The sequence below is a fragment of the Peromyscus maniculatus genome, chromosome 19 (genome assembly GCF_049852395.1).
Source record: "Peromyscus maniculatus bairdii isolate BWxNUB_F1_BW_parent chromosome 19, HU_Pman_BW_mat_3.1, whole genome shotgun sequence".
Classification (NCBI taxonomy): Eukaryota; Metazoa; Chordata; class Mammalia; order Rodentia; family Cricetidae; genus Peromyscus; species Peromyscus maniculatus.
The window spans coordinates 51,794,911-51,808,504 of NC_134870.1; the positions used below are offsets into that span (position 1 = coordinate 51,794,911).

The following is a 13,594-nucleotide window of genomic DNA, read 5'->3' on the forward strand; positions in this document are numbered from 1 at the left end:
AGGCAGACAGACTGAAGCCACTGCAAACACACGGGGCAACAGCCTGGAGTCTCAAGCACGATCAGAGGTCCGGGACTTTTAACTGCAGGAACAGAACTGAACTGAAAAAAAATAAATAAATAAAATAAAAAAAAATAAAAACAAAAAACGTGAGAACAATTGGAGCAGAGTGGGAAGTTCAGAGAAGGCAGCAGGCACTGGGAGGCAGGACAGGCCCACAGGATTTCCCCAATGGGATCAGGTGTCCTCGCTGGTCAGCCGCCTACCTGTGTCTCCCCACGTAGGGGGTGGGGATATTGAGGCCTAAACACAGAGAGATGCTGGTCTGGAGCCGGAGAAACTACCAGGCTTCTGTTTCCTGTAGGTGCCCAGGTTAACACCTTTGGAAGGAGCGTAGTCAAACAGGACCCGACCCGAAGATAGGGCCACAGCCCACAACTGCCGGCCACGTGTGGACAGGATGTGACTCCCGAGTACATACTGCAGCCGCTACCAGTTGGACGGGGGAAAACAGCATAGACCAGCAAATTCTTGGCAATCTGAGTTTCCACACTGGGCAGTGTAAAGTCCTTGAAAAAAAAAATGGGCGGCTGAGGTTTGAGCAGGTCAAGACCCCGGACGGCAGTTTAGAAGGTCCATCCCGTCAGCCCTGTGGACAGGATCTGTATTCTAGACACAGGGGCGGAGTCCATGCTCAAGCTATGAGCCGAGGATGTCGCCCAATTGGTGGAGGGCTTGCCTAGCATGCAGGATGCCCTGGGTTTTAATCCCCCCAGCACTGCATAGATGGTGCATGCCTATAATTCCACAGCACAGCGCTCAGGAGGCGGAGGCCGTAGGAACGAGGTGTTTAAAGAGTTCAAGTGGGGATGAGCCCCCCCCCCATCCCTTTCTTCTGGCCAAAGTGAGCCAGGAGAGAGGTAAGGGGGCAAGACGGCTCTCAAGATTGAAGGAGCAAAGGGAGGGAGGGGTTCCAGGGAGTCAGCCGGTAAGCTGGATCGGATGAACAGCTAGGGTGGGTTTGGGAAAGGAAGATGGACTTTTCTGGTACAAGGAACAATCCACCAGGACCATGTGGAAGTGGTTCTGGAAAAGCTGCGTGGGGCATGGCAGAGGAACAGGAAGGAAAGGCTGAGTCAGAAAAGACTGAAGGATGTCAGGCGCTGAGGCTAGCCTCTGGAGCGGCTGAATCCAGCCTGGACCGAACCTAATCCTGAGGGGCCTCCTGGAGAGAGAAGTCTTCTCCTGGGTAGCGAGATGGCAGGTCAAGGGCATGCCCAACGCAGACTCAGAGGGTCAGCCTGGGAGTTAGGTAACCAACCCCATGTCTATGACAGCACTTCCTGCCTCGGAGTCTTCAAAACCGGCTTCAGTAGCCGGGCCTTGCAGCTTGTGAGGGTCTGTGTGGCTGGCGGGCGGGGAGCCCCAGCCTATGTTCTGCTCCTCCCCCCTCCCCTCACGACCACTCCCCAGGCCCCTTCCTGGGGCCCAGTGACCTCTTGAGACCATCGTGAGACTCCTGGCTATCCCACCATCTCATCTGCTGCGTCTTAGCGAGGCAGCGGCTGAGCTCATCACTCATCTTCCTGTGAGCTCAAGCCCACATGGTCCAGTCTCTGTGTCCCATATGTCATCCATGAGCCCTCCCATTGCTCCTGCCTCAAGCTGTTTTCTTTCTCTCCCAACTCCATTTCTCCTTCATCAGTGCTGATGCATAGCCTCTCAGCTTGCCCTTTTTTGGGGGTGTGGGGGATGTTTTGAGACAGGGTCTCTCTGTGAAACAGCACTTAGCTGCCCTGGAACTCACCAGGCTGGCCTTGAACTCAGAGATCCACCTGCCTCACTCACAGAGATCCACCCGACTCTGCCTCCCAGGTGCTGAGATTACCACCACCACCACCACCACCACCACCACCACCACCACCACCACCACCACCACCACCCTCTCAGCTTTTAATGAAACTTCATCATGCCCATTTCCTGTTGAAAGTTACCAGCAGCTTGGTTTCCCACCCTCCTAGGAGAAGTGTCTTGCCTGGGTGTCTGTCTGTTACCCACTTTTCCTCAGTGGACAGATCTTCACCTCCCACTTGGCCTGTCCGCTTATTTATTTTCAGACGGAGTCTCACGATGGAGCCCTGGCTGGCCTGGAATGTGCTCTGTAGACCAGGCTGGCCTATGTCTCCAGAATGCTGGGATCAAAGGCCTGAGCCGTAAAGCCTAGCCCCGGGCTGCTGATTTTTGTTAAAGGAATGTACCGAAGCCTGTCTTTCTGGGGCTCTGCCGTATCTAAACTATGTGGCCATGGTCATCATCTTCTCAACCTGTCTGTGCTCTTATCTCTGCACTGTGGGCAATAATTGTGTGTGCTTCTGAGGGCTCTGTGGGAATTAAATATGTAAACCCTTCCATCACGTGGGAGCTCCATGATGGCATTCCTTGTTTTGTGTTTGTTTGTGTTTTGGGTTTTGTTTTGTTTTTTTTCTCTGTATATTGCTGGCTGTCCTGGAACTGTAGACCAGGCTGGCCTTGAACTCACAGAGCTCCACCTGCCTCTGTCTCCTGAGTATTGGGATTAAAAAGGCCTGTGCCGCCACTGCCCAACTATGAGAGTGATCCCTTAGGCCTCAAGGTTAAACTTTATTTTCTCTTGGGCTTTTCCTAAACTCCTGATGCAGCCCAGGCCTTCTGCTGTACACTCCCCATCTCCTTCCTCACGACCCTCCCGGTGCCTGCCAGCTACCCAGCTCTGCTCCCTAGTCCAAGGTCATTGGAGGTCTTTGTCCGGAACCCTGCTGGGCCCCAGTGCCCTGCATAGTACTTAGCACATGGCTGGTACTGTCTACTGACAAAGTGCACACCCATTGGCACTCCTTTTTTTTGGAGACAGGGTTTCTCTGTGTAGTTTTGGTGCCTGTCCTGGATCTCGCTCTGCAGACCAGGCTGGCCTCGAACCTCGAACTCGCAGAGATCCACCTGGCTCTGCCTCCTGAGTGCTAGGATTCAAGGCGTGCGCCACCACGCCCCGCCCGGCATTGGCACTCCGTTCTTTCGTTCATTTAGACATCGACTAGTGCTTCCTTTAGAGTCTTCCTCACACAGTCCTGGCAGGGAAGGAGGGGTGAGCAAGAAAGGTAAGGGCCTCCCTCGGTGCAGTACACCGTATTAGCGGCTGCAGAGCGAGGCGAGGCATGTAAGCACATATAGGAAGACACACTGCAATGCCTGCGTGTTTTAGTAGTCTGTGGGCTGGGCTAGGTCCTTGAAATGAGATGTCAATAAAACAAGCTCACATAAGCAAGCGAACACCCGAGCCTTTTCACTGGCTTCACCAGTTCCTAAGCTGGGTATCTTTAAAGCAGAAGAGTGGGTCCTGTCCAGGGCCGACTCTGACTACCCTTCTCTCTGTCTGCAAACCTCCTATTCAGCCTTCAGAACCTACCGTCCACAGCACCTCATCCAGGAGACCTCGCTCTGCCTAGAGGTCTGTGCAGGCCCTGATCACAGTTTTAATGATTTTCTATGAAGACAGTGGGATAATCCAAATTTCATGTCATCTGCTTTTCAAAAGGAAATTTAAGGTGATTTGATGAATGTATAACGACATATGATTTCATGTTTGGACTGCGGTGAAGGTAGAAAATAGCCTGTGTCCGACCATGTGACCTGATCTGTGGTTTGGAGAACATGGTCATCATAATTACAGCATTGACCACATGGTGTAACAGTTCCCTCCCCCACCTCCACCCGAGAGTGGGGGGGGGGGAGAGAGGGAAGGAGGGAGGGAGAGAGAGAGGGAGACAGGCAGGTTGTTCAATAACAAGGACTAGAAAACTTGGTACCTGCTAAGCACATGGAGACAACCTGTGAAATGGGCAGCTTATCCCATGGAAAGTAGATATGAAACGGGATGTTTTGGGAACTAAAGTTTGTGTTGAGATGGAAGATGAGTGGGTGGGAGGGAGAGGGAGGGAGGGAAAACCCGGGCAGCATCAAGCCAGCAAGAAAACGTGGCTTCGGCAAATCCGCTAATTCCCCCGTTAACAGTGCCATTGTTATGCTCCAATTACACTCCGACAAAGACAAAGAAAAACATTCTCAGGGGCCAGAGGTTTCTAAGTGAGTGTTATCAGCAAGTGGCTGGAGGTTCCCTGAGGACAGGGCCAGGTGGAGGAGCCCAGCCAATAGGCTGCAGACCCTGGAGCAACCGGAGCAGACGACATTTTTTTTTTTTTTTTTTAAGGCAGGGCCTCAAGTAGTCAAGGCTGGTCTCAAACTAGCTTTGTGGTCTAGAATAACTTTTGATTCTCCTTCTTCTACCTCTTAAGTGCCAACATATAGGCCTGTGCCACCACATCTGTTTTTATGGAGTGGTGGGGAATCAAATCCCCGGGAACCCAGGACTTGATGCTTCCAACTGAGCTAGCCTCCCAGCCAGCCCTCGGAGCTCATTTTCTCATCTTGTTGTACAGTGGGTGCTAGCCATGGAACACCAGGCCTCCTCACACATACCAGACAGGCTCGCTGTCACTAAGCCACACCCCCATCCCAGCACGTATCATTGATCTGCGTTATTCCCCTTGACGCCATTGGCATCTGAGTTTCTGACTTCTGAACTACTCCAAGTCTCCTGAAAGAAATGGAGAGGGCTGGAGAGACAGCTCTGTTGTTAAGAGCACTTGCTGCTCTTACAGAGCCCTGGAGTTCAGCTCTGCACCCATGGGTCGTCCACCCACCCTCTTCTGGTTGCCATGGGCACTAGGCATGCACATGGTGCACATAGATGCATGCAGGCAAAACATGCATAATGTAAAATAAACTTTTTGTTTGCTTGCTGTTTTTTTTTTTTTGAGACAGCAGTGTCGCTGTGTAGTCCTGGAACTCACTTGGTAGCCCAGGCTGGCCCGGAACTCAGAGATCCGCCTGCCTCTGCCTCCTGAGTGCTGGGATTAAAGGCGTGCGCCACCACTGCCTAACAACTTTTAAGAAAAAGAAATAGAGAAACTAAGACACAGGGAGGGTAGGAATCTGTCAGAGCACCATTACCTGGCAGAGCCCAGACCAGAGGAGGACCTCAGCTGGCAGATTTTCTGAGTACCTGTTCTTTGTGAATGGGACACTGGCACGCAGGGGCCGGGGCTGGGTGGGGGTTACCTACTGAACATAGATTCCCCCAGGAACAAGCCTAGACACTATTCCTGGGTCCTTGAAGAGGTACCATATAGGAAGAGAAGCACTCTGGACCCCGATGGGAAGTTGGCTCTGGAACCAGCAATATGGTTAGCCCTTTGTTTTAGCCTACCTGCTTCAAGGTGAACAGTCTTACCATTCCAAGACCCTCTACATGACCATGAAAGCATTCGGGCATCTGTACTGGCCTGCCCTTAGGGGTCCTGACAGGACATATCCTCAGTTGCAGCCACTAAGAGCACCTCTTGTGCGCAGGCGCTACGTTTCCTTATAAAAGGTGGGCCTTGCCCACCTCTCGTCTCTTTTTCTTTCTCTTCCTTTGCTCTTGTCCCCAGGGACCGGTCTCTTCCCCCTTCTCTCCCCTCCCCTAAATAAACCCCCCACGTGGGCCCTGTTGTATGGTGTGACTCCTTCCGCCATTTTTAAAATACAACGGTCCACCTGTCTGGCTTGGATGTGAGATGGAGTAAGAGTTGGGGACCAGATAGGGGAAAGTGAGGGACAAGTCAGGGGTGTCCACAGAGCCCTCAAGCACATGCAGTCACGTTCAAGGTACATAGGACCAGCAGCTCTCAACCCTTTCCCTGAAAACTGCCCTCCAGCTAGTGCTTAGCTTTGAGGACCAAATGGTCCTCTTGGAATCTAGAGTCGGCCCTCACCTACATGTCATTTGCCTTGGTTCCTACTGTTTATCAGTGGAACAGCGAAGATGGTTTCCTTCTTAGCATACTGTGACTGTGACGATTAAGTGAGCTATTGGGAAACTGCTTAGCCTCTTGTCCAGCACAGCTATCCTCATTACTACTATTTTTACCCAATAATACCTGTCTTCGCATGCCTTCCTGGAGCTGGCGGCCAGTAAGCTCTCGAGATTCCAAAAGGCCAACCGGCTACCCAGGTGAAAAAAAAAAAAAAATGAGACCATCAGTGAAGAGGCCTGAAGGACCCCAACCCCTCCCTGGCATCCCAGGACCAGTTCAGCTGAGGAAAGAAAGGCAGAGAGGGTCATGAGAAGCAGAAGGTCCCAGTGGGAGAGCTGAAGTCCACCACTGGGGACATGTGTTGAGAGATGCCCTGCAGCCTGGCTTCCGTAGGGAGGAACAGGCGGGAGTCTGTCCTTCCTAGACAGGAGGCCAATTGGACTGATGAGTGGCAGGCGTGACGTGTCTAAGCCTCAGTCTGATGTAAAAATTTGGAAACCTACCTCTAAAAGTCTGTCCTCTTAAGTTCCAGAGTACATTGCTTCTCGGCCCTTTGGCCATGGCCCCATGGAAAGTTCTGAAATGCCGTGTCTTTATGAGTCTTGGGTTCTACCACGGGATTCTCAGGTTCTAAAACTGCCCTGTCAACCTGCATAATGCAACCTGGAATACAGCTCTGAGAGAGAGTGCTAACCTAGCACTTGTGAGGCCTTAGATTCAATTCTCAGCCCTGGGTGGTCGGGGGAGGAGCAGGGGAGAAATAGAAGAGAAAAGGAGCTGGGGAGATGGCCCAGTGGGTAAAGTCCTTGCTTTGCAAGCATGAGAACCTGAGTTCAGATCCCAGCACCCACGTGAAAAGCCTGTAATCCCAGTGCAGGTTAGGGTGGGGTTGAAGGGACAGACAGGAGGCTCCCAGGAGTTTGCCTGACCAGCCACTCTAACCAACAGATAAACTACAGGTTTAAGGAAAGACCTTATCTCAGACAAAAAAAAAAAAGTTTGACATATGTGTCACCCACACACAGATAGACACACCTGCACACTTACAAACGAATAAATATAATGCAGGCAGACCACATAGAAACTCTTTTAATGATTTGCTTATTTTTAGTTCATGTGCTTTGATGTTTTGCCTGCATCTATGTCTGTGTGGGGGTGTTAGATTCCTGGAGGTGAAATTATAGACAGTTGTGAGCTGCCATGTGGATGCTGGGAATTGAACCCAGGTCCTCTGGAAGAACAGCCAGTGCTCTTAACTGCTGAACCATCTCTCCAGCCCCCACATACAAATTTTCACGTTCTCTAAGTTGTCTAGTAACCACTTTGTTTGTTTGTTTGTTTGTTTGTTTCTGAAACAAGGTGTTTCTTTTTGGGCTGTCCTGGAACTTGCTATATAGACCAGGCTGACCTTGAATTCAGAGAGATCCACCTGCCTCTGCCTCCGGAGCCTTGGGATTTAAAGATGTGCACCACCACTGCCCGGTAACCACATTTTTAAGCATAAAGAGAAATGTGTAAAATTAATGTTGTAAACACGTATGTTACCCAACATACTCAAAATAGCACCAGCTTGAAATGTAATTAATATAAAGAAATTATAAACTGACTGTGATGGCCCAGACCTGTGACCCTATACTCCAGAGGTGGAAGCTTCGGGAGTATCATAAATTCAAAGTCATCATTGGCTGATAGTTTAAGGCCTTCAGGAGATACTTCTTCTTTTTGTTGTTGATGTTTGTTTGTTTGTTTGTTTGTTTTCAAGACAGGGTTTCTCTGTGTTGGCCCTGGCCACCCTGGAACTCTCTGTAGACCAGGCTGGCTTCCAACTCAGAGATCTGCCTGCCTCTGCCTCCTGAGTGCCGGGAATAAAGGAGAGACAGACACTACCACCAGACAAGATCCTTTTTCAAAATCAGAGAGAAGGAGAAAGGGGGGAAGGGGGCAGGGAGGGAGAGAGAGAGAACTGATGAGCTGTTTTAAAATCTTTCCTTTGTATAAAGCCTTCAAAATCCTGTGTGTTCTACACTATATAACACATGGGCTAGTCACATTCCAAATGCTCTGGAGCCACATGTGCCTAGTGGCTACAGCGTTGGAGAGCATCCTTTCAAAACCTAAAATCCTGTGACTCACTTTTCTAACATTCCAAGATGCTGGCTGGGCCTCTGAGATTCTAGACTCTTGCAGCCTGCTAAAGGCTCCTTAATGCTACCACTGTGGTTCTATTGGATTAAAACGTTTCCTGAGCCCCAGGACTGCTTGTGAAGAAGACTTTCCTCCACATATCTCTCCTGTGGAAATAAATCCCGTTCCCTACAGAGCCAATAGGGAAGGTGGGAGCAAAGAGCCTCCCCTCAGCTGCCTGCACCATCTGGCCCAGCCTGCAGGAGAGGGGGTGAGTGTGCCTCTCCACGTGGGGGACCCTGCTCCCCTGCCAACCTTGGAGTTCTTCATCTCTCCATCCTTATGCAGAAGTCTGCATGTGAGACCCTGGCCCCAAGTCTTTGTGGCAAACAGGCATCCCCTGCCTCCCTCCTTTGGTTTCTCCCGAGTCAGGACAGCATCTGGGGTCTGTTAAGCCCAGATAGAATTCCCAACAGAGAGATAGGCTTCCATTTGCTCAACGCTGGAGTCTGGGGACCTGGGAGGACAGAAGTCAGGGGCCAGTGCCTTGGCGCTTGGAGAGTCAGAAGTCTCTGAGGGTCACAGGATCTGTGTCTTTCACTCTGCAGATGGGCAACATACACCTCACTTTCTAAGTTAGGCACGAGGTGAGTGTCGCACTGTGCCCAAAGGAACATCTGCTTAGCTGCTCTTCTGCTCCCCGGCTCCCAGTCCCAGTCACCACCTTCCTGTGGGGGAGGACAAGGGGCGATCTGGGCAAGGCTGGATGTCAAGGATGCTGGGGGAGGCCACACACATTGCTGTCTGGTAGCGCCTCCTTGGCTTCGGGAGGTTTCTTTGTCTGGGCTGCCAGAACAAATCTCATGGATGGAGGGGCTTGTGAACGACAAAAGTCTGTCTACCCATTTTAGAGGCTGGGAAAGCTAAGAGCAAAGCTGTAGCAGATTCTGAGTCTCAGGCAAACCACCTCCAGTTCATAGATGACTCTCTGTCCTTCCACGAATGGCAGAAAAGACAAATGAACTCCTTGGGCCTATTTTATAAGGGCCTTGACTCCTGTTGTGAGGACTCAGTCTTCAAGACCTACCCATCTCCCACAGGCATTCCCACTTCCTATAACCATTGGCTTGGAGGTAGGATTCCAACATATGAATTTGGGGACCACACAGACATTCAATCACAGCAGGATACTCAGGTCAGGCTCAGAAATGTCCTGATGAAAACTGGTTCCACAGGAAGAGAGGAAGTTCAAGGCCGACCTGAGCTGCAGAACCACATCGAGGCCAAGTTGGGCAAGTTAGGGAAGTTCTGCCTCAAAATAAAGTTGTTTTTTTTTTCTTTTAAATTTGTTTTAAGTGAGGGCGGTGGTGACAAATAGCTTGAATCCCAGCAGTTGGGAAGCAGAGGCAGGTGGATCTCTGAGTTTGAGGCCAGCCTGGTCTACAGAGTGAGTTTTAGGACAGGGAGGGCTACACAAAGAAACCATCTCACAAAAAAAAATTAATTAATTAATTAAAAAAAAAACCCTAAGAACCAAAAGGATTGTTTTGCTTTCCTGTGTATGAGTGTTTTGTTTTAAGTGTATGTCTGTGCATGACTTGTGTGCTGGTGCCCATGGAGGCCAGAAGAGGGCCTTGAATCACCCGGGAATTAGAGTTACAGATGGTTGTAAGCAGCCATGTAGGTGCTGGAAATCCAGCCTGCTCTCCCTGGAAGAGTAGCCAGTGCCCTCAGCCACTCAGTCATCTCTCCAGCTCCTCAAAGTTTATAAAGGGTTGGGAATGTAGCTCGGTTGGCAGAGCGTTGGCCAAGTATGTGTGATGACCTGGACTCAGTTCCCAACATGGCATACTTTGGGTATGGTGGCACATACCTGTAAACCTGGCTCTGGGGAGGTAGAGACAAGGAGATCATGAATTCAAGGTCATCTGTGCCTACACACCAAGTTGAAGGCCAGCCTGGGATACATGAGACTGTTTAAAAGAAGGGAAAGGAGGAAAGAAAGTCCTTACCTAATGTTTTGAGGCCCTGTGTCAAAAAGGGGGGGGGGCGGATGAGGTATGATAGTTTAGTACATAAAGGTACTTGCCTCCAAGCCCAGTGACCTGAGTTCTATTCCCAGCACCCATGTAGTAAGAGATTACTGACTCCAAGAGTTGTCTGTCCTCTGATCTACATGTACATGCATACACACCCACACACACTAAATGAATACATGTTTATTTTTAAAGTCTTGATCTAGGCTCTTTTTGAGCTCAGAGCCCAGTTTCAACAGGCCTAGGGCACCAGCCTGGAGGAGGCACAGAGCTAGAGCTGACTACTAACACAGGAGAGTCTCTGCCAGCAGTGGCCAGCTTCTCCATCTGCCCCCTTCACCTGCTCTGTGGCCCAAGGCCTATCCTAGTCACAATCCCATTATATCCATATATGAGCCCAAGAGGAGAGGCGGGCAGGGCAGCTTTCATCTGCAGATAAACTCCCAGCCTGAGGGCCAGCTCTAGAGGCAGGGAAAGTGAGCCCCACAAAGGGCATGTTTCAGCTCACCGAACCAGAGGGAGACTGCGTCTAGGACCCTAGAAGACCTTGGCTTGGCACCCATCCCAAGAGATTCACCACTCTACCCCCAGGCACCCTGTGCTCTGCTGCTAAGGAGATAAATGTCCAGAGTGGCCCAAAACTGCATTCTCCATGGGCTGCCTCCAGGCTGGGCTTCCCCAGGCAAGGAAAACCCCAGGATGGTTCTTTGTGGTCAAGAGAATCAGGGAGGAAATGACCGAGATCCTGTCGGGGGGCACCGGAAAACAGCTCAGCTTGGGGCCTCAGAGGATCTGGTTCTGACCAAGGGGGGGAGGGTGAGAGAGAGCTGGGGGTCCAGCAGGAAGGCAGTCTCGAAATCTAGATTTGGAGTCCAAACCTGCAGCGGGGGAGCCTGGCATGAAAGGACTCAGAACTTCTGTGCCGAGCGGTGTGGCCTGGGGTGCCCGCTCCCCTGGCTCCCCACCCACCCAGCTCCAGTGTTTGTGCCCAGGATAGCAAGATTCTGGGCACTCAGAGCTAGGCCCACAGATAGTAAGCGTGAGTGACTCGTTCATGACTATATATCCACAATTAGAGGCAGGAGCTAATGTTTGCCCAGGGCTGCAGAAACCGGAGGCTAACAATAGCTATTGTTCTGTTTTGTTTTGAGACAAGGTCTTACAAGGCCCAAGCTGGCTTTAAACCCAGTTTGCAGTGAAGAATGACCCTGAGCTTCTGATGCCCTTCCAGGAACCTTTCAGGGACCATCTGCCACACTATGCTGCTATATACTGCCTACATGCATATTAAATTTAAAAAATGCATACATGCATGCATGAGTGCTGCAAGACAGAACTGAAGGGAAAAAAAATAGGGAAGTCTGTGACCTAGTACATAAGATGTGGCAGACTCCATCCTAACTTGCTAGACAGCATCTTTGCAAGAACATGATACTAAGTCACCTTCCTAGAGCACTTATTCTGCACCAGGCCTTGCTGAGCCCCGAGAACACCCAGTTCTTCCTACAGCACTGTGAGAAGGCATGGCTATCATCCCCATGCTTCAGATGGTGAAACTGAGGCACAAAGAATAACCCTGAGGTCTTACTGCAGCCTAAATCACACTTGAGTCAGCCTGATCCCAAAGCTAATGTTTCCCACTCTGGGCTGGCTCTGAAGAGCCTGTGAGCCCTGCCCAACAAGGCTCATGGTGGGCACGACTCAGCATTCAAGAGTTTTTGGGGCTGCTGCAGATCCACCTCTGGGGAGCAGATGTGGGAGACAAAGTAGGCCCTTTGTCGGACTAATTCTCTGCAGCTTTCCAGCTTCCTGCCCCAAAGCGAGGCGGGAAGAGAGCCATGGGGATTTTTGGCTCCAGCTCTTTGTCTTCCCTTTTCATCCTCCCACTGGCCCGACTTCGGGACCTTCCTCTCTCTTGCCCAGCTATGAACTTGGAGCTTGCGGCTCTCTCCCAGGCACATTTTTCAGAGTGAGGGAGTGAGTTCTAGATGCTGACAGGAAATGCAATTTTCTTTCTGAGTGGGAAGACCTGGAAACAGCCGGTCCCAAAACGGAGAGGTGGAGGTTGATCATATGTGAAACTTATGTATGTTCCCAATTTGTAGACATTTCATAGTGAGGATGTTAGATCATCCAGCCACACAGATTAGACATGGTTTAGATTGTGATAACCCTGATTTAACGGAAGAGGAAAGCAAGGTTTGAGGACTAAGGGACTTGTTCATAATTACATAGACATTTAACAGTAAACATCAATGTTTGCCCAGGTCTCCAGAAACAATAACTGGGTTTTTTTTTTGGGGGGGGGCGGTATTTTGTTTGTGTTGTCTTATTTTGACCCTGAACTCCTGTAGATCCTCCTGCTTCCTCTTTCTAAGCGCTGGGATTACAGACCTGTGCCACCACACTAGGGTTTGTTTGTTTGGGGGGGGGGTCTTCTAATTCAGGGCTATTGCATGCTAGGGAAGCTGTCCGTCACCTGAGCCACAGTCAGGCAAGAATCTCATTGCTGTCAGATCTTTGCCAGGCTCTCAATGCAAGCACTTTCCTTTCGTTACTTCCCCATTTCACAGATGAGACATCAAGGCTTAGAGAAGTAATTCACCTATACCGTGTCTACCTAGGCATCTAATCATCCACTCAGAGTGTCAAAGTCAGATTTTAAACTCCCAATTGCTTAGCTCCAAAGTCTCAGACCTCTTAGGCAAGATACAGCCACCACCATCATGGTGAGGGGTTACCCTGCTTCTCAGACAAGAGCTAGGCCTAGTGAACCTGACCCCTGCCTAGTTACCACTGCACTGCTTCAGGATGGGGCCACAGTCCTGGGAGCCCACAGCAGGCCCTGGAAGATGTAACAAGTGTTGCAGACTTTCGGGAGCCACTGAACAGGGCCAGTGTCTGTGGGGAAGGTCTCAACAGAGTAGCATCCTCTGGTCTACGGGGCCCGATCTGACAGCCTCACAGATAAGCCTCTCATGTAATCAGACACCCACGTATTCACTCATTCATTCATCAAACACCAGCCAACTGGCCCACACACTTCCATGCATGGACACCCACTTCCTTTGCCAGCTTCTCTTACTATGGGCAACTACATAATTTGCAGAGCCCAGTTCAAGCCAGGAACTATAATCAGGTTTGTAATCCCAAGCATGACAAGGCAGGAGGATCACATCAAGCTCAAGGCTAGCCTGGGCTACCTGGAGAGACCCTGACTCAAAATCATCAGTCCTTAAAAATAAAGGGAAAGGGCCTTTTCTTAGTTAAAAAAAAATAAGTTCAGAACCAACATAACTGTCTATAACTCCAGCTCCAGGGAGATCCAATGTGTGTAGCTTCCACAGACACGTAATTTAAAAAAAATCTTTAAAACATAAAAAGAAAGTTATTATTATTATTGTTTGTTTGTTTGTTTATTTTGTTATGAGACAGGGTTTCTCTGTGTAGCTTTGCGCCTTTCCTGGAACTCGGCCTCGAACTCACAGAGATCCGCCTGGCTCTGCCTCCCGAGTGCTGGGATTAAAGGTGTGCGCCACCACC

At 50.3% G+C, this 13,594-nt stretch overlaps 1 protein-coding gene across 1 annotated transcript in view; it reads left to right on the plus strand.

The window, feature by feature from the left end:
• Nucleotides 1-13,594, plus strand: part of Rps14 (ribosomal protein S14) — a 33,539-nt gene that overhangs the window by 2,461 nt on the left and 17,484 nt on the right. The gene's annotated exons all lie outside the window — the stretch shown is intronic.